Here is a 25,359-nt window from a genome sequence, read left to right as displayed (position 1 = left end):
TGTCCTCAGCATCAGTATACCTAGAAATATCAAATTCCTGTAATGGTGTAACTAGCATTTCCAGAGGAACTATCACCGATGTGGATGGCATTGCTTGTTCATTTTCTATTTGTATCCACACATTCAACATTTGAAAAAATTGTTGGTATAGCATCACTTTTTAATTTTTTTCGTGAACCCACCATATGAAAACAATCCACATTAAAATGTTCTGAACACATTCTATAGTTTATGGCAGTCCTTGGTTTCATTATTGTTCATATTATATTTTCAATGTCATTGAAGTGTTGTCCAGTTTTCTGCAGCCATTGTCGAATTCTTTTCGGTGATCTTGGGAAACAGTGTAGGCTTACGTCTCCAGTAGGTTTCTTCTTAACTTGTTTAGATTTGCACCCAGTCACTATACACTTAGTCATCTTTCTGAATGTAAAAAAATTTAAATTAAATAAATATTATTTAAAATGTTAAATTATATATTTTAGAGTTATATAACTAAAATAAAACATTGTAGTATTTCATAAACTTTCAGATACATTTTTCTATCTCTTTTTCTCTATATAAAGGAATATAAATATACATTCTCTATCACTCTATATTTTTATATTTTTTTATTTAAATTTGTATTCAAAATGCTTCTGCTACACTCATTCACCTAAGTCAACATAAATCATTAGCTGCTTCACAATGAAAGTCTATACACCGTCTCAAGATTCCATAATGCAATTTCAAAGAGAGAGAGAGCAAGCGAGCAAGAGAGAGAGAGCGAGCAAGAGAGAGAGCGAGATAGAGAGAGCTCAAGAGAGAGAGCAAGCAAGAGAGAGAGAGCGAGCAGGAGAGAGAGATCAAGAGAAAGAGCGCAAGAGAGAGAGAGAAGGAGAGAGAGAGAGAGAGAGAGAGATCAAGAGAGAGAGCAAGCGAGAGAGAGCAAGTGAGAGCGAGCAAGAGAGAGAGATAGAGATCGAAAACTAGAGAGTGAGATAGAGAGAGATCAAGAGAGCGAGCAAGAGAGAGAGCGAGATAGAGATAGTGTAAGAGAGATAGTCCAAGAAAGAGAGAGCAATAGAATTAATTAACAAATAAATAAACCAACTTACTTGATAATATTTTAGTTTAGAATTTTTCTCTGAAGACAATGTTTTTTAAAAAAATACTCTGTAAAAGAAACATATAGTTGAGAAACCGTTAAAATAAAGTTTGTTCCATCAAGATAGAGAGAGACGAGAGAGCAAGAGAGAGAGAGAAGGAGAGAGAGAGCAGGAGAGAGAGAGAGAGAGAGCGCAGGGGAGAGATAGATAGAAAAAGAGAGAGAGAGTAAGAGAGAGAGTCCAAGAAAGAGAGAGCAATAGAATTAATTAACAAATAAATAAACCAACTTACTTGATAATATTTTAGTTTAGAATTTTTCTCTGAAGACAATGTTTTTTAAAAAATTACTCTGTAAAAGAAACATATAGTTGAGAAACCGTTAAAATAAAGTTTGTTCCATCAAGATAGAGAGAGAGAGATAGGGAGAGAGAGAGAGAGACATAGAGGGAGAGAGAGAAAGAGCGCAGGGGAGAGAGAGAGAGATATAAAAAGAGATAGAGTGTTAGAGAGTCCAAGAAAGAGAGAGCAATAGAATTAATTAACAAATAAATAAACCAACTTACTTGATAATATTTTAGTTTAGAATTTTTCTCTGAAGACAATGTTTTCTAAATTTGACTCTGTAAAAGAAATATATAATTGAGAAACCTTTAAAATAAAGTTTGTTCCATCAAGATAGAGAGATAGAAAGATATAGCAAGACAGAGAGAGCAAGACAGATAGAGAGAGAGAGATATAGAGAGATAGCGAGAGAGACAGAGATAGCGAGAGACAGAGAGAGAGCAAGAGTGCAAGACAGAGAGAGCAAGACAGAGATCAAAAGAGAGAGATAGCAAGTGATTATTTTAAGATTATAAAAAAATACTTTTTAATATTTTAGTTATTAATTTTTCATAGAAGAAAATAAAATTAAAATTTGTCTGTAATATAAATATAAAAAGATGTTAAAATATAGTTAGTGCCATCAAACGAAAAAGAGAGATAAAGAGACAAATGAAATTAAAATTAGTATGTAAATTAAATATATACCTGTTAAACCATTATAATATAGTTAGTCCCATCAAATTAAAAAGAGAAATATAGATAAAGTGAAAAATTATTGAATAAAACAAATGAATGAAACTTACTTCTTTCTTGTGATTTCAACCTGTATCCTTTTTAATAATACAAATGCATAAGCTACACCGACCATTGCTTGTGACATTATGACATCTGATTAACTAGATTAGTTATTGCAAATATCTAATATATTTTTATTTCTATATATGTTATTGTGTGTGTTTTTATATATTGTCTCAATACATGTAATAAAAATATTTTTAAATCCAATAGTCCCTTATTGCTGCTGCATTTGTATTCTGTTAAAAGAATTACAAAAAAAATCACAAGTGTTTTTCTCTGAAGACAATGTTTTTTAAAATTGAATCTGTAAAAGAAACATATAATTGAGAAACCATTAAATTAAAGTTTGTTCCATCAAGATAGAGAGAGAGTGAGAGAGCAAGAGAGAGAGAGAGCAAGAGAGAGAGAGCAAGAGAGAGAGAACGGGTTGATACAAGAATCTCTCTATGATAAAACAAATAAGTGAAGTCTCTTCTAAAAAAAAATTAAAAAAAAATTGATTGTTAAAATTTAATAATTGTATTACAAGTGAAAATATTAAATATTTATAGAAATTGAGAAAAAGAGAAAGATAGAAATATAGCGAAATATATATAGAGAGAGAGATAAAGAGAGAGAGATTGCATAAGCAATATACAAAAAGATTGGAAAATAGAGATAAAGAAAAAAAAGAGATTTTTTATATATATATATATATATATATATATATATATATATATATATATTGATAGATTATAGATATATATATATATACACTGTATATATATATAGATATACAGTAGATAGAGAGAGATAGATAGAGAGAGAGAGCGAGCAACAGAGAGAGCGCAAGACAGAGAAAAATCAATATACAAATAGATTTAAAATTATAGAAAAAAAAAGAATGAAAAAGAGAAAAATAGAGAAAGCGTTAGAGTGAGGCATACATCTGGAAATAGATAACGCATGAGAGGTAGACAGCGACAGATAGAGATAGAAATTGAGTGATCAACAATCTGAAAGATATAAAATGAAATAGATAGACAATATTACAGTCATTGTTTAAAAAATTATTAAATTAACCATTTCATCGTGCCATTCTTAATTTTTAATAGACATATTTATTTTTCAACAAGATACCCATTCAAAGATCTTTTTTTTAAATTGTATTTATTTTTGATAACCTTTACTTGTCTCAATACTGTCATAAAATATAGGAAGTGCATAATTCCCTCATAACGGATGAGAATGAACATCTCTACACAGTAGATAAAATAATGTATCGAGTATATTAAAAAAACAGATTTTGACGTTGTAGTCTCTTCTATAAAAAAAATAAATAAAGGAAGGTTCATTTTCATTTCCATAACAAATAATATATATATATAATTATACAGATACATATATTGTACATACATATATATATATATATATATATATATATATATATATACATACAATGGTAGATGGCGCTGGTCTCTGGAAAATGTGGATTTCTCTGATAATAAAGAGAAAAAGGCTTGTTGTATGTGTTAAAGCCCAGTAAATATGGTGCAGTATACTCACTCCTTAAGTTGCATAATGTCCACTTGTTAGGAGCATCTCCCTCAGATGTCCTTTCTTGGTGTTTGAGTGAGATTTCAATAAAGCTGGGAGTAGAATGAAAACTCCATAAACAGTGTGTAAAATTGATGATAAAAAAATAAGTAGTAACTTACTTCATCAATATTAGCTAATAAATATACTTTGAAAATACTATATGGGAAGATTTTTCCTTCTTTTGCTGTGACAGTCGGAAACCTAATATTGATGAAGTTACTACTTATTTTTTATCATCAGTTTTACACACTGTTTATGGCGTTTTCATTCTGATGAAACAGCCCACTGGAGGCTGAGAAACACGTCGCTTTTAAAATAAAGTTCTTGTCTTTTAAATACACACTTGCTATAATTGTGTTGTATTGGCACTGCTGATTGTTGTCTACTGCTGAGTATTTTGGGATTTTTGTGTGGCTGCTGCGGCTCATCTGGAAGTACACAGTCCACTGGGCGGCTGAGAGGTCCCAGTACGCTGTTGTGCTTTCTATCCATCTGCTTACTTAGGAACCTAATCACAGGATTCTACTAAGGACACCTGATCCAAGCCTCTGTTGAGAGATCCCAGTGAGCTGGACCACTGCAAAAGTTCCAGTCTGCTCCACTAGCACCATCTGGTGCTTTATGTTTGTGAGTATATACACACATTTTCTTGTGACCATTTACACCTGTCTGGGATGTACTAGGCCATGGTGGCGCCTCTGTTTCTCTATTTCTGCAGATACTGAACCATAGGATGACCGTCCTTTGACAGAGAGTTGCCCCTCTTTCTGGATCTGCTATTATTTATTGTTTTAATTGTTTTTATTTTATTTTTATTTTATGGACTTCTTTTCTGGGAACATTTAAACATTACAATTGCTCCTTTCATATTCAGATTTTAACCTGTATTTGGTCTTCTTTACTCTCTGGTTTATATTAGGAAGCGCCCCCTAAGGGTGTGTGGTATCTCTGTGTACACCACTCTCTACTTTTTTTTTTACTTTTTAATTCTGTCAGACCCAGAGGGCCATCAAACCTGGGTCTAACAAGTGAAAGGGCTTAGATTAAAACAGTCTAAAAAACCCCCATATGAAAGCTCTGGAAGGCAAGGAATAAAAGATTTCATATCATTAAGAGAGATTTTTATATAAATAGATAGGTCACTCACATGGGGCTGCTAGAAAAGGAGAGACACAGCCCTAAAATTACTATATATAATCTTACACCATAAGGCTGACATCATACTAAGATAATACAACACACAAGGAAAAACCTATTTATTGAAGGCAAGCTAGAAAACAAGTTTAGCAAATACAGACTTGTCTAAATTTAATATAATGTGCAGTAGAAATAAAGGGGTCCTAAGCACAGCACCTGATGGAAAGAAGTTCTACGAAATAATGAGGCCTGGCTACAGGCCACACACACTCTGCACACTGAACTAAATAAAGCTTTGCAAGAAAAGAAATAAGGCCTGGAAACCAGCCTAATATACAAACATCATGCAGGCAAGCAGGCTGTAAACCTATTGCCTGTTCCAATATAACACAATTACATATAGGATAAGAATATGAAACAAACAATTACATATAGGATAAGAATAGGAAACATAAAGGGATAAGAATATAAAGAACTTAGGAAGGAAACCATATATAATAGTTTTACAGAAAAGTCTTAAACAAGATAAACAGAATAGAGACTAAAGAACCTAGGGGGGAAAAAAACATATATAATGGTTTATACTTAGTATATTCTAAAACACAGATAAGCAGATTAGTGATCTTAAGCAAAGGTCATCAAAATATATTACAATTTGAGGGGAAAATGAATACATGACCTGCTGTCTGGAAGCAGCAAAGAAGAGAGGAAGTGCTGGACTTGTTCATTACAGTTTATTAGGCTGCTGTGTGCTGATTGGTGCAGTCTTGTTACTATGCTATTATTATTTTTTTCTCTGTATGTTTTCTTTGCTGCTGTTTGGATTCAGTAAAGATTTGATGCAAAATATGAAGCCTCCTGTCTTGCCATAAAATTTTTAGTTAAGTTTCCACTCCAGCTTAAAATAAAATGTAAACATGCAGTTTGAAAAAAAGCCACAAGATGGCGTATGGGTAGAAAGTGGAACTGGAAGGCGTTTTGTATTAAGATTGAAGATAGATGTGTAAGTAAATGTTCATCATAGGCAGTCACTCCCTGTCACGCAAGCCCAGTCACGTAGCCTGCTCTCTTCTCTCCACCTGCTGATTGGCACTTCCGGGAACGACCCTTGCGCATTGACTCTTCTTTCCTGGAGGACATGGTTGCGGCATTGAAGATCTGGAGTTATCGGTGTAAGTACTCATGCAAATGCTCTGTATCGGTGCAATCCTACTTAAATGTAAACTTACTAGACTTCTGAATACTATTTTTTTATGTAACACACAAAATGATTTCACTTCCCACTGACCCACCACTGTATTAGCTACAAATAAATAACTCTGCTTTATGGGACAGCAATTTGGCACCAGTACAAAAACTTAAATCATTTGAAATGTGCAAAGTACTTTTATTGTTGTACAGGGTGACAGACATGCTTGCTATAACAATAAAGGTACTTTGCACATTTCATAAGAAAAAAAAATGTTTGTTTTTTTCTTTATTGATGAATACAGATGACTAATTCTACAGGCTATATGCTTCTATATTAAAAGTTGTTAAAGATAAAAAAAAATCCTCCTGTAACACTCTACTGTGGAAGAGGACTAGGTGTAACTAATCTGCAATGCTGGTATTATTATCGGTTATTTGTAGAGCACCAACAGATTCCACAGCGCTATAAACATAGGCGGTATGCAAGGTAGCAATAATTGGGATCAAATGGGTAGAGGGCCCTGCCTAGAGTCGAACTGTTGTAGTCAGCTCTTGTGAAGGTGATCTACAAGTAGTTGGGCTCTTAGGCTTACATTCAAAGGGGGTTCATGGCGGATAGCAATGGAGGAGTGGAACTGTTATTAGGAAAGGTTAGTGCAGGTTGTATGCATCCCTGAGCAAAAGAGTCTTTAGGGAGTGCTTGAAGCTTTCAAAACTAGGGGAGAGTCTTGTGGAGCAAGGCGGAGGGTTCCACAAGATGGGAGCCAGTCTGGAGAAGTCCTGTAAATGGGAATATGAGAAAGTAACAAGAGAGGAACAGAGTAGGAGGTTGTGAGCAGAGTGAAGGGGACTAGAGGGAGAGTATCTGGAGACAAGGTCTGAGATATAGAGGGGAGCAGTGCAGTTGAGGGCTTTGTTTGTCAGAGTCAGAATTTTGTGTTTAATCCTAGAAGCAAGAGGAAGCCAGTAAAGGGATTGACATAAGGAAAAAAAATGTAGTTTATTTTCTTTATTGATGAATACAGATGACTAATTCTACAGGCTATATACTTCTATATTAAAAGTTGTTAAAGATAAAAATAAAATACTCCTGTATCACTCTACTGTGGAAGAGGACTAGGTATAACTAAACAGCAATGCTATTATGTGCTAAAGTGATCTATTTCTAATCAAACAACATTTTTGTTACTGTTTGTGTTCTATTTTTGATTTATTTTATATCTTTAGCTATCTGTAAGTGGAACAAGCTTTTCTGCATGATACATGGAGCTGCGTTTCCTCTATATGTAACTTATGTGACTGTTTTACAAAAAAAAGCTAGATCTCAAAAGAAAATCTTGTTAAAAAAAAAGATGTAATTGTCACAGTTTTTCTTTACAATCACCCAGTCACCTTGGCTTGCCTCTGCACCCCCTTTTTTTTAAAAAAAAAATGTATTATATATGAAAACCAAGTTGGAATTTTACATCCAAATCAGAATGATTACACCATTTTTCTTATCTGCATAATAATTGGAATAGACTTGTGCATGTTGGCCCAAGATTTATGGCCAGATTAGGTGTGTTACTCTAACAGTTACATGCAAGTGATAAGGGGTTTATCGCATCTATCTGCATGCATCAGGTTTTCCGCTCGTATTATAAGTTAAAAGTAAACATGATTGCTTGAGCACAATCACGATTTATGCTGCAATGATTACCGCAACCGCAGAGCTCTAGTTAACTGTTTTGCGGAGCAAAAAAGTGTCACAAAACACATTAAAAATACATTACAAAGTACAGTTACACTCATAATAACACCATCTAATAAAAATTATTTTAAAAAAAAAATTGCATAAAAAAGTTATAATGGCTCAAACATATGAGGTTGCAGGTGAAAAAAATAGGCAGGAATGGGCTTTAACATTGAGATACATACATATACATGTTTTAAGATGTTTAGTATGTATATGATTCAGGCCTACTCTAATTTATGTAGGGGTGGGATATAGTCTTGTTGAAAGGTAGACAATTTCTACTCTGCTGTCTACATACTTGAAGCTTATGTTCAAAATCCCTTGTAGTTCTTTCATACTGTGGAAGAGCTAACTGTATCTACATCTGGTTAAATTGTGTGTTCCACTTTGGAGGGGGTGCATTGGTTTAGCTAGGGCAAAGAACAAGAGACAGGTGCATCTGGGGACAACACTCCAGAGACTAAAGTTACCAACACCTTAATCTGTGTTACTAGAGATATGTATGCAGCAACACTTCAGAGGTCATGGGTGGCAAACCTTAAGACAGTGTGCCAATATTGACTATGATTTTCAGAAAAATTTATTTTTTTACCATGGTAATTTTGAGAAGCAAAATATGATTTGATATTTTCATCAGTGTATATTTTTTTCCTTTTCTTTTTTTTTCGTGGAGAATATTATAATCCATCGATTATCATTATGAAATTACAGCCTCCCAACTCATTCACTAGTGCTATAAATGAATCTTTGAGAGTGGATTGGATATCTACCTAATTTGCTGTGTTAAAGACCTGGGTGCCATGGAATGAACAGCTGAGGCCTAAGGTGGCGACCATTTATGCAACTGAGACACCCTCTCCCCGGGTCTCCCAGCTAGCACAGTTGGGTTCCAATTGTTACTCTTAAATCTAGCAGCACCAGTTTAAGTATTCTACATATAAACTGGACTATTGTTTCCTTTAGCATTGGCTTTATTGATGGGGCTACAAAGATAACAAATGCACGGGACGGGGAGCTATTACAGAAATTTGATGAACACTTTGCCAGGCTGGAGTGTCTCCTGCCACATATTTTTGGACAGTGTCTGCAACAGATGGCCTACTACAAGTGAGGAAGATCCATATAGCAGCCATGGCGAGAGCTAGGATTTTGAGAAACCTGCAGCTGTAAGCACTGTTGGACCCCCAGAGGCCTTTTTGGATGGGGGGACGTGCAGAGTAAGATCTCCATATATAGGCTTACCAGAAGTCCCACTTTTACTGGGATTGTCCCGGTTTGGAGGCGCTGTCCCAGTGTCCCACCCAGTTGTTCATTCTATCCCAGTAGGGTTGCCACCTCCAGGTTTCAAATCATGTGTCCGGGTTTCAGACCACCTGAAACCCAGACACATTATTCAAAATGACTGGACTGTGGCTCTCCAGCATAGTTGGATGCTGGTACTTTGCTACATACAGCCCTGCTTAGCTTAACGTTTGTGTCCTTCAAAGTTTACATTTAGTAATACAGGCTGAGTGAGCAGCATTGGGTTTTTTAATTTTGTAGTACTACTTGGTTTATTTTTCTAAGAATTTAACCCCCCCCCCTCCCCCGACCCCTGGTGACATTGCCGGTAATACACCTTTAGGGGAATCATATGGGTATGACTAGGAAGTACAGACAGGCAGGATTTTCGGCCTGGATCTTGCTTTACTTCATGCAGGATAGCATTTTGGCTATAATCTTCCTGCATTATGGTATAGAGTAGCCTCTTAAACAGCTTTAGCAGGTATGTGTTTATTTTTTACTTTCATTCAATGTTGTATTTATGCCTTATCAGTATTTGGCTCTGTTCCTTAGACACATAAAACAAATATTACACTGCAAATATTAAATTGTGAAATTGAAAATTATGAAAGTGATAATTATGCCTGATCGATGTTTGGCATTATTTAGAATCTGAGATGATTTATTGATTTATTTGCCATGACAACGTAATGGTGCCTTTTTCACTAGGGGGTGGTGTTATGGTCTATTTAAACTGTGTGATTCACTTGTTTGACTGAGGAAGGGTAGAGTATCCACGAAACATTACACACATAAAAGCTACTACAATGGGACCTCGGTTTACGAATTTAATTCGTTCTCCGGGACGTTTCGTATTGCGAAAAATTCGTAAACCGAAACACGGTTTCCCATAGGAATGCATTGAAAACCAATTAATGTGTTCCGGAGGTGAGAAAAAAGTCAAATAAAGGCTCCAAAACCTGCTGCAAAAGGCTCCAAAAGGCTCCAAAACCTGCTGCAAATGGCTCCAATTGCTCCAAAAGGCTCCACAACTTGCTGCAAATGGCTCCAAAAGGCTCAACAACACCTCCACACTGCTACCCATACTTCAGTATGCAGGGGCAAACCGGGACACTTGTTTCGTATTGCGAAAAAAAATCGTAAACCGAGGGGCAAACCGGGACACTTGTTTCGTATTGCGAAAAAAAATCGTAAACCGAGGCATTTTTTTTAAAGAATTTTCATTCGTAAACCGAAATTTTGTTTACCGAGTCGTTCGTTAACCGAGGTCCCACTGTACTTTAAAAGGACCGGTAATAGCCACGCCCCCTTGACTACGCTCCTGACCACATCCCTACTGGCACTGCACCAGGTGGTCCCAGTTTCACCTCTAAAAATGATGGTAAGCCTATCCATATACATACCAATGAATTCCCCCTTACACAAGGACAGCTGTCAGATGAGCAAAGTTCGCCGGCAGCTAATCTCAATAAGGGACTCCAAAAAACTTCAGTCTAATTTACTCATCTGCACACCAGAGTGTTGCCAAATCACATACACGAGCTTCGTCTCACAGAAGTGTGGTAAGACACTCTGGACTAATGTCTGAATATTATATGCATCATCTCTAGAACTTTGAAGAAGTGACTTATATAGAGCCACAGCAACATATTTTGGTCTTTTCTTTAATCTTATTTATTACCATGTATGTATGTTAGTAACCAGTAAAGTGGGGTGAGTTAAAGAGAGAACTGCTTTAGCTGCATGCCTCTGCCACCCACCAACTTGGCAAACTCTTATAAATGTTTGTTACACTAACCACAAGGCTGCATGACTTGGGATATTTGCAGGACTCCAGATCTCTTAACATTAAAGGGACACTGAACCCAAAGATTTGGGTTCAGTGTCCCTTTAATGTAATCTAGCACTATATGAATGTGTTTATTTTATGGTGTGATTATGATTATTCAATATTGCAATGTAGCCTAAAGTTTAATTGTGCATATACCTAAAAACAGCACCTGAGCCTGTTTAGCTAATGCTGAGGTTTTGAATTATATTGGGGACATTAAAGCTATGGTAAACAAAGGAATATCAAAGGCCATTATATGAATCCCTTTATTTCACAAATTATGGTACTCAGTGGCGGCTGGTGACTTTTGAAGCTGGGGGAGCACTAGCCCCGCCCCTCAGATGGCTCTGCCCATTTTAATGTGTGTGTATATATATATATATATATATATATATATATATATATATATACACACAAACACTATATATATATATATATATATATATATATATATATATATATATATATATATACATAAACACACACTATATATATATATATATATATATATACATATATATATATATATATTCCACAAGTAGACACCACAAAAGCGCAAAAAAATCTCCTGAGTAAGATAAAACTATTCTTTATTGTAGCCAAAATATAAAAACATGACAGCTGAGCACAGCTGAAGTAAAGCACTTAAAAATAAAGAGACACAATGTCAGCGATCCAGACCACACGCAGACATGTTTCGTGCAGTTGCGCACTTGATCACTGCTTGAAAGCAATCCTGACCGCTCATTGCTTTATAGCACTTTTCTTAAAGAGACATTTGTTACTTTGAAAGACATTGTGTCAGTTTACACTATTCATCATCTACCCTTTGTTGAAAAGCATAAAAAAAATAGTTTTTTTATATTTTTATTATTATTTTTATGCATTAGGTTTAGTTATTTGAAATACTAACTTATATATTAATTGTGTAGTATAAAACTATCCTAATTATTATATATGTATTCACTTGTAGTTGGATACTATAGTAATGCCTTTCATTAGAGATTTAACCTTTTGAGAAATATTCTAATTACATTTTCTAAGGAAAAAAGAAGAATTAAAAAATGAAAAAGATTTTTCTTTTTTGATTGTTTATATATGAGATTTGAAATTTTCAGACCTTTAATTTACAAATAGATCTAGGTCCCTGCGCATGTTTAACCCTTGGGGATTACATGTTTTTAGTGTGAATATCCAGAAGACCTCACGTTTGTTAAGTTTGTCTTCTCTGTCTCCTCCACGTTTCCATAGGGGAACATGATCAATACCTTGTATTTTGAGCAACGATGCATCTGAATTATGTTGTGTTTTAAAGTGCCTTGACACTGGTGTGTCAGTGTCATCGTCCTCAATTGATCTGAGGTGCTGTAAAAACCTGTCTTTGATACTTCTTTTGGTTTTACCTACATATTGGATTTTACACAGTTCACATGTTAATAGATATACTACATGTGTAGTAGAACAATTTATGTAGTATTTAATTTTGTATTCTTGCTGTGTTGCATATGAGGTAAAGATATTACCCTCTGTTACGTGGTTACAAGTTTTACATATGTTTCTTCTACACCTAAAAAATCCTTTCCTTTCTTTCAGCCAACATGTATTTTGTCTAGTTGGTACATTGGATGGAGAAAGATAATTAGAGAGTGTTTTTCCTCTTTTAGATATTACATCTACTCCCTTACAGGTTATTGTTTTAAGTATTGGATCTGAGTGTAATATGGGAATGGTTTCTTTAATGATTTTACTAATATTTTTGAAATCTGTACTATAGGTAGTAATAAACCTAGGTTTCACTTTGTCCCTTACTTTGATATCCTTCTTTTTATATGTGAGTAAGTCTTCCCTTGTTCTGTGTTGTACGCTTTCTCTTGCTTTATTTAGGGTTTCCTCACTGTATCCTCTTTGTTTTAATCTATCTTCAATGATTACACATTGTTTAGTGTAGTCTTCCTCACTAGAGCAATTTATTTTGGCCCTAATGAATTCACCTTTTGGTATACCTTTTAGGACGTGTCTTGGATGACATGACTTATATAACAGTGTGGTGTTTCCTGCTGTTGGCTTTCTGTATAGTGTAGATACTATTCTCTCATGTTCTATGTCCGCTTTTAACGTTAGATCCAAAAAATGTATTGATTCTGAACTATGTTCTCCAATAAATTTCAATCCACATCTATTGTCGTTTAGGTATATACAAAATTCCTCAATTTGTTCTGTGTCACCTTCATAGATGAAAAGTAAATCATCTATGTATCTATAAAAATGTATAACCTTCTCTCTGTGGGGATTTCTTTCTCCAAAGACGTGGAACAGCTCCCACCAACCCATAAAAAGGTTGGCATAGGAAGGGGCAAATTTTGCCCCCATAGCCGTTCCACGTCTCTGGAGAAAGAAGTCTGTGCCGAACATAAAAAAATTGTGTGACAAAAGATATTCTATTGCATTAAGTATAAATGCTTTTGTGGCTGGTTCATATTCAGTATATTGATTTAGAAAATACTCAATGGCTGTTAGACCTAGACTGTGATTTATGCATGTATACAAAGATGATACATCCACTACTAGAAACTTGTAGTTTTCTTTCCACTTAATTTTCTGTAGTTTGTTTAAAAGGGAAGTACTATCCTGTATATAGCTTAATAAGTTTTTAACCAGTGGTTGGAGAAAAGTATCCACCAAGTCAGATAACGGCTCATTCAATGAGTTAATCCCTGCTATTATGGGGCGACCTGGTGGACATACTAGATCCTTATGTAATTTCGGGAAATAGTGAAATATTGGAATTACTGAGTTAGATGGAGTTAAGACTTCTTCCAATGAAGGTGTTATGATATTGTTTAGTTTCGCTATCTTAGTTATTTTTATTAATTCCTTCCTAAATTCTTTTGTAGGGTTTCCATCTAACTTAATATACACTTCCTGGTCTGACAACTGTCTTTTGGCTTCTTTAAGATAGTCTACAGTATTTAAAATGACCACATTTCCGCCCTTATCTGAAGGACGGATCATTATATTTTTATTTTCCTGAAGAGCCAGTAAAGCTACCTTTTCTTTGTTTGTCAAATTAGAATATTTCTTTTTTTTACATTTGAGATTTTTTTCATGTAAAATTCTTAATTTGCTTTCTACCGTTTTCTGAAAAATATCAAGCACTTTTGGTCTAGTATGCACCGGGTAGAAGGTGCTTTTTTTCTTTAGATGGCTAAGCATAATTTCTTCTTCTGCTATCTTATCTGTAGAATCCCTATTGCTCTCTTCTGCTAATTCTTGTAGATCTTTGATTGCACATAAATCTGTAAATAGCAGGTCATCTTCAATGGCTTTCGTGTTACTCTCATTAATTGTAGTTTTGGTCCCATCTTGCGTCATGTGCTCACTAGTAGAAAAAAAATGTTTTTTCAGAGTAAGTTTGCGCACAAACTTGTTTACATCAAGTACTGTTTCAAACAGATTGAAGTGGGCGGATGGCACAAAATTTAGACCTTTAGATAACAGTTTGATTTCTGTGGGACCCAGAGTCATGTCAGATAGATTATAGACACTCATACCGTCCTCTATTTCAGTTTGTTCTGTCCTTGTGATCTTGTGATGTATTTCTTCTGTTGTCCTTTCTTCTGATGTTGTTTGTTGTATCTGGTGCCTCTTCCTCCCCTTGCCCCTTCTTCCTCTGTGGGTTTTTTTGTTTTTCTTGGAAAAGTCTGTGGGTTCTCGTTTTTTGATTCATTATGGGATCTTGATATTGTTGCTTGTTTTTCCAATTCCTGAAAGACTGCTGGTATGTCTTCCTCAATTTGTGTGTCATTGTCAGATGAATCGAATTCATATTCCGTATCTGAGAAGGTTACTGTTTTTCCTCCTTTGTTTATTCTTCTTTGTTGTCTTTTGTGGAATCTCCTGGGATATTCTTCTTGTGTCCATCTATAGACTTGCTTCTGGTCGTAATCCTTCTTATCTCTTGCAATTTTTCTTGATTTAAATTGCCATATTTCTTGTCTAAAGGTATGCATTGTTGTTTCAAACTTCTTATCATACTCATTAAAATCTTTATGATGTTGGAAATCTTTGAGTTTGTTCTGTACCTCTCTCATCTCCTGTAGCAACTCTGTTTTTTGCTTTCTCTTATGTTCCATCAATAAATCAATTAGTGCGAATGAACACGCATCTAAAATGCTATTCCATTTAGAGACAAATTCCATATCCATAATCACAAAAGATGGAAATTTCTTAATACGAAGACCTCTGGGAATCCTTTTGTCATGTTTATATATAGAGAAAGATTTGAGATCTAAATCCAGTTTAATGTCTTTTTTTCCTCAAGGTGTCCATTTCAAAAAATAGACTGTCTATGGTATGTACAATTTGATTGTATGTTTCAGAGATGTCATCTTGGAAATCTCCTAGTACATAACTTTCTTCTCTTATGTTATCCATATGATTAGGGGTGATAGAATAGTGAAAAAGAGAATAATTCTTTAGGGTAGAGAAATACATTTTTTTCCCTCTCCGTAATATACACAGTATTAGTGTGTTAGTGCTTTATTATATTTTGGCTACTGTATTTATAAAACAAAAAGATGCTGGGGGATTATGTATGTTTCTTCAGTCACTATATTGTGAAAAGCTTAAAGTGACATTCAGAGTCTTTATCTTATCAGTTATAGTTTACCAATTCATTTATCACAACGTATTTCACAGCAATTTTATACTCCACACGTAGTTGATACAGCTATCCCAAAGATTTACCAAATGCACCTGTTTGTGACTTCGTGCTTATATATAAGGTAAATATTGCGGTATCACTGCGTTGTTAATGCTGCAGATATTGTGAATACATCTTTCCCAAAAACGAGTAAAGTATATATGTCCTTTATCGGTAATAATTTACCCAATGCACCTATTTGTAACTTCGTGCTTGTATGGAAAGTTATGTACACTGATATCACTGTAATACTGCAGACAAAAATATATAGCTTTTCCTAGTGTAAAACGTTTGTGTCCTTTATCGGCATTTATATAAAAAATGCACCTGTTTGTAACTTTGTACTTGCACAACAAGCTTGTATTGCGGTTTCACACAAATGTTTATATTGCAGAAATAATTACTTCAGCCTTCTCAAATGTAGAGCTTTTTGTATCCTTTAACGATAATTGTTTTGCCAAATGCACCTGTGTGTAACTTCGTGCTTGCAAGGAAGGAAAACAAATGTAGCAATACTCTTATAGATGAGTGCCTGTAATTTATCTATATTTCCAGTGGCTGTGATATAAATGAAGATGAGAAAATTATAATCCCCTGTATTATCTTTGTTGTGTTATTTCCCCTTTACTGAAATTATATTTCGCTTTTTGTACAGGTGTAAATAAAGTAGCCTTCCATGTGAGAAAACCTTTGTATCCTTGGTCGGTAATTAATACACACTTTGCACCTTGTTATAACTTTGTGCTATGTGGAAAGCAATTGACCCGGTACTTATGTGGCTGCTAATACTATTAGCAACAGACAAAGTATACAGTAGAACACTATCAAAGTAAAAGCGCTCACAGTACCAGAGAACAAATTTAAATCAATAATACCTGTAGCTGTGCGTAGGTTTCAGTCACTGAGGGGAACGTAGTATTAGAATCAAGGTGGAGACCTGCAGCTGTGGCGTCAGAGCCGGTCTGTAATCGGCATCCAAAGAAAGAGCAAAATATATTCCACAAGTAGACACCACAAAAGCGCAAAAAAATCTCCTGAGTAAGATAAAACTATTCTTTATTGTAGCCAAAATATAAAAACATGACAGCTGAGCACAGCTGAAGTAAAGCACTTAAAAATAGAGACACAATGTCAGCGATCCAGACCACACGCAGACATGTTTCGTGCAGTTGCGCACTTGATCACTGCTTGAAAGCAATCCTGACCGCTCATTGCTTTATAGCACTTTTCTTAAAGAGACATTTGTTACTTTGAAATTTTCCTTAGAAAATGTAATTAGAATATTTCTCAAAAGGTTAAATCTCTAATGAAAGGCATTACTATAGTATCCAACTACAAGTGAATACATATATAATAATTAGGATAGTTTTATACTACACAATTAATATATAAGTTAGTATTTCAAATAACTAAACCTAATGCATAAAAATAATAATAAAAATATAAAAAAACAAATTTTTTTTTTATGCTTTTCAACAAAGGGTAGATGATGAATAGTGTAAACTGACACAATGTCTTTCAAAGTAACAAATGTCTCTTTAAGAAAAGTGCTATAAAGCAATGAGCGGTCAGGATTGCTTTCAAGCAGTGATCAAGTGCGCAACTGCACGAAACATGTCTGCGTGTGGTCTGGATCGCTGACATTGTGTCTCTATTTTTAAGTGCTTTACTTCAGCTGTGCTCAGCTGTCATGTTTTTATATTTTGGCTACAATAAAGAATAGTTTTATCTTACTCAGGAGATTTTTTTGCGCTTTTGTGGTGTCTACTTGTGGAATATATTTTGCTCTTTCTTTGGATGCCGATTACAGACCGGCTCTGACGCCACAGCTGCAGGTCTCCACCTTGATTCTCATACTACGTTCCCCTCAGTGACTGAAACCTATGTACAGCTACAGGTATTATTGATTTAAATTTGTTCTCTGGTACTGTGAGCGCTTTTACTTTGATAGTGTTCTACTATATATATATATACATATACATACACACACACACTATATATATATATATATATATATATATACACACACATACACACACTATATATATATATATATATATATATATATATATATATATATATACACACATTACACAATTATATATATATATATATATATATATACACATACGCCATTTTATAATACTAATTCGTTTTTCTTCATTTTAAATGTAATTGTGTAGATTTAGGAACCCCCTAGCAGCTGCTAAACCCCATAATTGAAGCTGTATACCTTCATATTAAGATCTTTACTTACAAGTTACAGTGTCCTACTCGCTCATGCTATGTTTGTTGGGCAGGGCTGGCTATACACATGTGGTATGGGATCTCCCCTGATGACATCACTGCTGACTGCTCCTGTGAAAACTATGCTGAGCATCGGAGCATTTTAAAACTGCTTGTGCCTTGTTCCCAGCAGTTGCGAGGAGTCCAGAGAGCAATGAGGCATGACGATGGACAGTGGGAACATGTAGAGCACACACTCTCCCACGCCCGGCAGACAAAATATGCAAATGAGCTGTGTCTGCATTCTGCAATAAGCTATTCATCCGTAGCAGCACTGAAGCTGTTGCTGTATCTCTGTTAGAATCTCACTCACAGCGTTTTCAAATCTGATCTCTTCTGCTAGTGCTGTGCTGTGTATTGCAGGCTGTTTATTTGCAAGATAATCTTGCAAATAAACAGCCTGCAATACACAGCACAGCACTAGCAGAAGAGATCAGATTTGAAAACGCTGTGAGATTCTGACAGAGATACAGCAACAGCTTCAGTGCTGCTATGGATGAATAGCTTATTGCACTTGCAGACACAGCTCATTAGCATATTTTATCTTTCTACCGTGGGTGGCAGAGTGTGTGCTCTACATGTTCACACTGCTCTTTTAAAAAGGGCGTCCTGGCAAAATCTGCTGGATATGCAGTAATAGCGAAGTTTCAGACACTGCTTTATTTAAATAAGGAACACCGCTCCTATTTAGGCTCCCCAATCTGCCGCCCTCCCCAAACTGCTGCCCTAGGCCCGTGCCTTGTCAGCCTGGCTGCTCTACATCAGTTAGCAGCAGGGTGCTCCTTAGGCTTCCAAAGGCGGGCTAGCACCAGCAGCAACAATTAGAATAAAGATGTTAGAGATTTGGTTTGCAATTAAAGTGCAACAACAAGAGAACACACCTTGTTTTACAGAGCTCCTCTCCACTCAACGGCTATCTCCTCAATGAGATTTTCACGCCGTTGAGGGGGAGGAGCCTCGTGGGTCGTCATGTGGACGCAACAACGTATCACAGTGAGGCTGGCTAAGGCAGTGGGAGGAGGCAGAGCACAGGCTGAAGCCCAACACCACACACTTCAGCCTGTGCGATTAAGGCTCTATGAGCAGTGCCGGGCTGGGAGGAGCTACACCTGCACAGTGAAGTATAGGATCATTGGGCAGGGTAGGGGCTCTCTCTGTTCGCACGTGCGATGGTTAGGTGTGTGCACAGCAGCCTGCCTGGTCGGGAGAGGAGTGAGATGAGAAGCTAGTGACGTCAGCTGTCAGGCAGAGCCAAATACTGTCTGCTATGCTCTGTTGTCCGTCCGGTCCTAGCTCCCTCCCTCCTGCCTCCTAAACCTAGGCTAGTAGTAGTAAAGTATGTACAGACACAGTAATAGAGTACAGAGTCTCAGACAGTATACTAGGCAGTTGCTGGGGATAATAATAAAATATAAATTTTTCAGATAGGATCATAGGAGGCTATTAGAAAAATTATATTTTATTAAACAAATATTTATTTATTTTTTGGCTCATTTTTTTTTTTTGGCTCAATTTTTTTTCCTCCTTGCCCTGATTGGGGGTTCACGTGCGAATGTGCACAAATGGAGGAGCCTCCACTGATGGTACTGCACTTCTTTTTTTCTATACATGCGCATTAAAATCTAATTTGTTATATCACTCGTAGTAGTGCTTCTCCTTCCCACCACAGATTCAATTTCACTTATGTGGCACAGCATATCAGAAGATGTGCCTGGCATTCAAAAGCACTACTAGTAAGTGATTTTTTAAAAAATATGCATGCTCATTAAAGCCAAAGCTCTGCCCACTAATACACTTTTAACTGTGATTGCATTTCACAGTTTAAGTGTGAAATGCTGAGGAAAGAGCTCAATTTGGATCTCGGTTAGGTAATAGGAATTATAAATACAATAATTATTTTTTTTTCAAATATTTTTCAAATATCTTTTTATTAGGCAACCTTGTTTTACACACATGGAATTTATACAGAGCAGTCTATGTATTACAAATGACATTTAGTTACTGCTGGAACATATAGTCTATATTCTGTGACCCTTAGTTAAATTTCAGAAAAGTCTGTTTGCAGTTCATACTGTCTTAATACTCCGGCGATGTAAAAGATTATATCTTCTTGTCACAGTACTAGCTTGGGTCACAAACATTTTGATTAAATAGCTCTATGTATTGAGGTTTTATGTTAGGTTAACAAGGTTCCTTTTACACATTTTCCACGTTTCTAATAGTAATTTAAGCAAACAAAATTAAATAAATTAACTGTAACAACATTAATGTTAACCTCTAGTATTGACCGCTATTAAATTGGTCAGGTAATATTGCATCAATAACTACTCTCTTCAAGTCCTGTCCACTCCGATCCCCTGGGTGATTCATTTAGGTTTGATGTCGTTATTTAGTGTCCTCTACTTGGAGGGCACCATTAGCTATTTCCCATGATGCCTAGGTCCACAATTGCCATTCCCCTCTTAGTTGTGCATTTAAGACATGTTCTGTGTTCTTAAGAGGTGCTATAATTTGTTTTTTGGTCTCAATAGGCACTGTAATTATAAATGGTTCCCATTTCTTAATAAAGTTGGCAGTTCTTAGGTTTATGTCTCCCAAAGAATCCGCCTGTTCGCAGAATACCTGACAGATAATTACATGTTTTAACATAGTGAGTGTTGGGGGTCTCTTTTCCAACCAGTTACATAATATGAGTTTCCTAGCTATCAAGATAATGTTTCCTATCAGTCTTCTAGTAGTTTAGTAATATGTTTGAGGTCTAAAAATAATACTTCCTCAAGGGTGAGTTCTGTTTGGATATTGCACATAGTCATTATCCAGTAGGAGATTATATGCCAGAATTTTTGTGAAAGTGGGCATTTCCATATCATATGGATGAGGTCTGGTATTGGGTGTTGACATTTTTTACAAGTTTGAGGTTCACTGGATCCCCACTTCTGATAATCCCTAGGGGTGATGTATGCATTGTGTATAAGCTTTATATGTGCTTCCCTTATATCCATTGAAAGGGTAGCTTTTTTGACAAAGTCAAAACTTTTTATAATTTATGACTCTGTGATACTTACTTCTACCCTATGTGACCATTCTGCTGCCAATTGTGTTGTCAAAGTGTCACCCCCATTTCTTGAAGCATGTTATAAATGGGTGTTAGAGATCTATTACCCTGTCTAGCCCAACTGACTATTTTATCTACTGTTGTGGCATGGTGTTCTATGTTTTGTGGGTCCATTAAACTTTGTATGCAATGTTTAACCTGTAGGTAGGCGAAATGGTGTTGTCTAGGTATGTCGTATGTATTAATTAGTTCTGTGAATGGGACTGGTATATTATTATTTGGATTTAATAAATGATGAACTAACTTGAGCCATTTCTGTTCCCAAATTGTAAAGGGTTTGGTTGTGAGTCCTGGCATGAAATCTGGGTTACCTCTGATTGGCAGATATTTGGACTTGTGTGGTGAAATAGATGTTTGCATAACTTCTTCCAGGCCCTAATCAGGCCTATAAATGGGAGGAGTCCTTGTATCTTAGGGTGTATTTTATTCATTGGCAGATGTAGGAGGAGATCCAAAGACCAGGGCTTAATAATCTCTTTCTAAAGGGCCAGTTCCGAAAATTCATTGGAATCTGGAGTCTGTTATGTATTTGGTTTGTGCCGCCAAGTTATAAAACTGAAGATTAGGGAGGCCTAAACCGCCTTTAGAGGGGCTTACCGTCAGTTTAAGGGGTCCAATTCTGTGCTTTTTCCCTTACCACACAAAGTTGGTGATTAAGGAGTTAAGTGTCTGTAAATTGTGTTTAGTTAGCAGTTCCGGTATCATTTGAAACAGATAGAGCAATTTGGGAAATATTATCATTTTGACAAGTTTTACTCTTGCTGATAGAGGAAGTAGTAAGGAGTGCCAGGTCTGAAGCATAGATTTGATTTCTGATATCAATGGTTTAAAATTTAAATCATACCAGGAGTCTGGGTTGTTTGACAGTTTGATTCCCAAGTATGTGAAAGTATCGGTTATCAGTTTAAAGTCATAGTTTCCAATTTTCTGATTTTGTTGGGGAGTTAGCCGAAGGAGTTCAGATTTAGCTGTGTTCACTTGGTATCTAGAGATACTCCCAAACTGCTCTATAATAGTCATAATCCGAGGGATATTGATGTGGGGATCGCTAATATACAGTATCATGTCGTCCGCAAATAGCGAGAGATGCATTTCAGATTTCCCTATTTGTAAACTAGTGGTCTGATTTCTGATCTGGATGGCTAAAGGATCGATTGCAAGGTCGAATAGAAGGGGTGATAACGGGCATCCTTGACAGGTACCCTGTTTAAGTGAGAAAAAATGGGATGTATTTCCGTTTATAAGAATGGATGCTGTGGGGTTTGTATAAATGGCTTTGATAACTGTTATGAAATTACCACAAAATCCACATTTTCCTAGAACTATGTATAAGTGGTTTCCGCGTCGAGTATGAGTATGCATGCTTCCGGTAAATCTGTTAGATTACCCTCTTTTCTCTGTTTGTTATAGTAGGACATGATCAATTGTAATTTGCGCATATTACATACTGATGACCTATGCTTTACAAATCCTGTTTGGTCAGTGTGGATTAGGGTGGGCAATATAAGGGCTAGTCTATATATATATATATATATAATAAAAAGGTGAAAAAATGCACTGGATAATGAATGTTACAGTAATCCCAAATATAGTAACAAAGAACAAATCAGAGAACACACTGTATTTCCGCCAGCAGCCACTACCTAAAGAGTATGGTGTATATTGCCCCTCAACAATATACTTAATACTAAATTAACAGAAAGAAAGAAAGAGTATGGATGGCGCTAGAAGAGAGAATACTGATGTTCTCTGTAATGTGAAATTAGCACAATTTTTTTTTTGTAAAATGACAATTCAATAACGCATATATGCACAGATATAAATTAGTTGGCAAAAATCTCCCTGTAAAAACAGAAGTAGATATATCAGCAATCTTAAATTTAAAGATTTCTTTTGTTTAGTATATATATGATATAATCAAAACTGGCACCCTGACAGGTTCCTACTTACACTCCTTACCCCCAATCATATGAGGTAAGTGCCCCACAGTCAAGAGGAAAGCCCACGTTGGATCTTAGGAATCCACACTTCTCTGCTTCTTGAACATAGTAGAATACTCTTTGAATCACGTATTACGTGTCACATGTAATAAAAGCAGAAAAGACATATAGTGCAACACCGTAACTTTATTTTTGCTTTCTAAAAAGTGAAACACCTGTATGTTATACTTCTTACAAGAATCAACCTCAATCACATATATGGTAATGACAGGGCTCAAGTATAAAATCCAGGTCCAAATTGGCCCATAAAGTATTGTAAAAAATCTTCTAAAAGTTCTTGATTAAAAATCCGTTCTGTGAATTTTCCTTACGCGTTTCGAAGGGACTGACCCACTGGTCCCTTCTTCATCAGAGGAATGAAAACAGAACGGTAATGTTAACAGCTTTAAAGCGAGGCGGTGGCACGCCTCCCTGATTGCTAGTATCTGATTGGCTAAGGTTCCAGTCACGTATCTTAATGACGTGAAAACCAGAAGACATATGTTTTTGACAGATCGACAATGTAAATAATGTTATTGGCTCTAACAATTGCATTCCATTGTTTACATAGTTATATATGCATCACACTTCAAGGAGTTTGTATTACACATAATATGGCTATTGAATGCTAACATTTTTACATATATTATTGAAGCAAGATTATATTTTTTGCATTTTAATTACGTAAATAAAAATGATTGAAATACATGTCATAATTTTCTTAAAAAATATTTTCAACAAATTGTAAAAAATAGATTTTTGTGCGTAATATATTAAAAACCAAAGGACTTTTATATGATCGTGCTTCCATAGGACTGCTAACAAATTTCTATACATTTGTTTACAATTGTCCTAAATTAATTGCTTCAAGTGTTATTCGATACCAATTAAAATGAACCAAATACAGAAAAAAATATATAAATAAATGAAATACACATCACAAAGAAGAGACATGGAAAAAGGAGTAGTGTTATTTGTAATCTTATTACCCTATCCAGTATTCTTTGTACAGAATGTATGTGTATTTGATTTATTTGTAAAAGAGGTGTAGTATAGTTCATGATCTTGTTATTCTACCTTACACCATTAAGTACGCTACTTCTAAAGAGACGGAGTGTCCCTTATACAGACTATATAAAAAATGCAGCTAAATCTATGTCTTTGCCTGGGGTATCCCTTAGGTATGAATCAAGTTTTGGTACAAGTGGCTGAAGGTACGTGTCTATGTATTCCGATAACTTAGATGTTAGTGAATTGATGCCGTAAACAATAGGTCTCCCTGGGGGCTTTTCAATGTTCTTATGAATCTTAGGGAGATGGTAAAAAGTTGCAATTGTTGGGGTATTGTTTTTCAGAAAAGCTTCTTCGTCTTCATTTAAAACCCGGACTTCCTTCGCATCATCCAATAAATCTTTGTATTCTTGAACAAACTTTGGATTTGGTTCTACTTTTAGTTTCTTGTATGTTGTAGTAGTAAATTTGTGGCTTCCAGTAAGTAATCTTTTCTATCCTGGATCACGATACTTCCTCCTTTGTCTGTTTTGCAAATTATTATATTTTGGTCTTCCAGAGTCTTTATAATTTTGTTTATCTCTCTTACTCATATTGTCATTTTTAATTTTGTAGTTTTTACACATTACATTCAAATCCTCTTGTACCAAACTTCCAAAGACAGGGATTTTATTGCCCTTGGAGTGGACAGGAAAGTAGGTTGATGGTGGTTTTAGTGAGGTGTGGGGAGGTAAAATAATATCTTTAATTTCCTCTATTTCTGTTTCCTATTGTCCACTATTCTGATCTTCTAGAGCCTCTAGAATGTTGAGAGTTTTCAAGTCTTCTTCTACCAATTCTGCATTTCCTGTGAGGAGTTATTTTCTCTTGTGATTTATCTTGTTTTGTTCCTCTTCACATTTTTAAAATGTCTGTTTAGTGTTAACTATCTCATAAATTTATTCAGATCTATGAATAGTTTAAATGAATTTGGTCCCCTAGTTGGAGCAAAGGAAAAACCTGTCCCCAGAACTTCCTCCTCTTTTTGAGATAATATTCTACTAGAAAGGTTGAATATTTTAACTGCCTCTGAATGTACATCAATTTTATAGTTCAGACTCTTAAGTGATGTATACATCCACATATAGAGAAAGTGGAAAGTGTACATATATGTGCACATAAACAATATGTGTTAAATGGAAATCAATTTGAGATAGTGTATGTCACGGATACCGGGCTGCAAGGGTTAAACTCCCACCCCCCTACAACCTCACCCCTGCTGTCGATCTGCGGTTTTGGGGCTCCTCAGAGCAACCGCGATAC

General features: G+C 35.6%; 1 protein-coding gene across 2 annotated transcripts in view; it reads left to right on the top strand.

The window, feature by feature from the left end:
- Positions 1–4,611: 4,611 nt before the first annotated feature.
- The window catches only part of LOC128652943 (zinc finger MYM-type protein 1-like), a 120,145-nt gene continuing 99,397 nt past the window's right edge, over positions 4,612–25,359 (top strand). Inside the window, exon 1 of one of the 2 annotated variants that reach the window (XR_008401322.1) lies at positions 4,612–6,095. The gene's annotated coding sequence lies outside the window, so the exon portion shown is untranslated. The remainder of the gene's footprint in view (positions 6,096–25,359) is intronic. The other variant, XM_053705953.1, reaches the window with a different exon arrangement.

Source organism: Bombina bombina, chromosome 3 (assembly GCF_027579735.1).
Source record: "Bombina bombina isolate aBomBom1 chromosome 3, aBomBom1.pri, whole genome shotgun sequence".
NCBI lineage: Eukaryota > Metazoa > Chordata > Amphibia > Anura > Bombinatoridae > Bombina > Bombina bombina.
Note: the sequence above shows the minus strand (reverse complement) of the source record. Positions and strands in the feature narration are given on the sequence as shown.